Source organism: Vanacampus margaritifer, chromosome 1 (genome assembly GCF_051991255.1).
Source record: "Vanacampus margaritifer isolate UIUO_Vmar chromosome 1, RoL_Vmar_1.0, whole genome shotgun sequence".
Taxonomy (NCBI): Eukaryota; Metazoa; Chordata; class Actinopteri; order Syngnathiformes; family Syngnathidae; genus Vanacampus; species Vanacampus margaritifer.
Window position 1 is genome coordinate 35,654,740 of NC_135432.1, and position 2,500 is coordinate 35,657,239.

The window sequence follows — 2,500 nt, forward strand, 5'->3', positions numbered from 1 at the left end:
GGCACAGATGAAGAGCCTCCCAGTTTATTCCACCCGCCGAATCAGCTCTCTGGACATCCCGACAGATGGGGCCGAAAAGCAGAAACCAGGGCTCGTCCATGTCCTCCACATCAACCGCCGGCGGTGGGAGTCTCAGACCCAATCTCCTGACGAGGAGGTCCTGCAGCCTGGTCCAGAAGCACCGCACCGCCGGACACCGGAACATGAGGTGGAGCAGATCTTCAGGCACTCCTCCGCACACTGGACAGTCCCGACTAAACCTGTCGGGCTGAATACTTTGCAACATACAGCATGTGAAAACGAGACGATGTCTCAATTTAAAAGCAAAATTACTAACCTGGGGGGGGGTATACCAATTATAAACGTTCGCCCAAATGGACGCAGTATCTTTCCCAGGGAAGACTTGTGCCCACCTATGTTCGGCAGTGGGACGCCTAACTACCTGGGTCAACAGCAAATGATATAGAGCACGAGTCGGTGTCTCTGCCACTCCCATCAACCCCTCCCCCTTAACCCAAACGAAAATTAGGGGCGAGTCACCGCCAAGCCCTCCCTCATATGCATCCTGAGCTGGCGGTACCCTCTCATAGAGTATGCCCCACCTTCTCAAGATACAACCCCGTATATCACTCACTTTCCTCACCACCTCGGTCCTCCTAAACCGAAGACCCGCCCTACTAAAACTACCCTTAATAGCCTCCACATCGACCCTACCCTCAAAATCTAATAACTGGCCAACCCGTTTGATACCTGCTCTATCAAAAGACCCGCTAAACATGCTTTCCCTCCTCCCAGGAGGATCAGAGAGCATGTCAGGGTTAAAACGTAAAGGCATTTGCCCTAGCTGCCACAAGGAGCAAGGGGCCGCAACTACAAACGGCCGCAGTCTAGCCCACGCCTCAAACACTTCCCTCTCAAAAGGCGGGACCCGATCCAGGGCAGTCCGCTGGGGAAGCATACACAAATTATAGACACCATACTCACCCAACTTTTCAACATGCGAAGCGAAAAAATCCTTCCACGCCGCATCGAATCCGGTGTCGAGGAACTTTTTTATCAATTTGAGACGCAGCGCATTCTTCCTAACTACCAAGTCGATCAGTTTAAGCCCTCCCCGATCATACTGACCAACCAAAACATTGTGTGCCACAGGTGCCCTCTCTCGCCGCCAGATAAATTTACTAACAGCAATGCTAAATTTATTTGCAAACACCCCCGGTAAGTCATACACAGCAAGAGCATGAACAAGTTTAGACAAACACAGTGCATTTACCACCAACACCCTACCTTTTAAGTGAAGACCACGCATTTTCCACAGATTCATTCGGGTGCACACACTGCTATACAAGCCAGACCACAAACAATCCCGACAGGTCACCTCATCCCTACCCAAGGGCACACCAAGAACCCTATAAGAATCCCCTGCATCCCTGACGCCCCAAACATTCGGCGGGGCCACGATGCCCCCGCAGTAGGACACAGACGTCTTTTCGAAATTTATCTTTGCTCCTGAGGCAAGGCAATAAACGTTCAGGGTGTGGAGAGCAACATTGAGGCTCCCCACATCGCGCAAAACCAAATTGGTGTCATCCGCATATTGAAAGATCTTATATTCCTTACCAGATGGACTCACAATTCCGTGCACAGCCCCATCCCTCTTGAGCATAGCGGCCAAAGGCTCGGCCACTATACTATAGAGGAGTGCACTCAAAGGACACCCCTGCCTTACCGACCTCCGCAAAGGGAAGCTATTCGACAGGAGTCCATTGCATTTTACACGGCTGACCGCACTGGAATACAAAAGTTTAATCCAGTTCACGAAGCCATTTTTAAAACCAAATTTCTCCAAAACACGGTAAAGAAAACAATGCTCAACCCTATCAAATGCTTTACTGAAATCAACTGAAACATGAATCCCCCCAGAGACATGCATCTCCTTCAACAAAAACTTTAGGGAGAGTATCGTGTCAGAAATGTCCCGTCCCGGGACACAATACGCCTGCGTACTGGCAACCACTTTACCAATCACACCTTTCAACCTATGTGCTAATACTTTTGCCAGTATTTTATAATCGGTGTTAAGGAGACTTATTGGTCTGTAATTGGCCAGGCACCGCTTATCACCCTTCTTAAAAATCAAAGTCACAATACTAAGAGAAAAGGAGTCCGAAACCCGACCCTCTCTCTCAATATCGCCATACAGAGTATGGAGAATCGGGGCTAACCTGTGAGCGAAAGCACTATAAAACTCTGCGCTCAAACCATCCTCTCCTGGACTCCTACAGGCATTGAGACCCCTAATTGCTGCAGAAACCTCTGCCAAAGAAATAGGCGCGTCGCAGCTGTCAGCGTCACTAGGGCTCAGAGACCCTTCAAGCGCACCTAAAGCCTGACTACAGCTTACCTCGTTGATCCCTTCCCCATCAAACAAATCTGCATAAAACCTACCTACAATATCCAAAATCTCATCCAAATCACTATGACACCTGCCTGACTCATC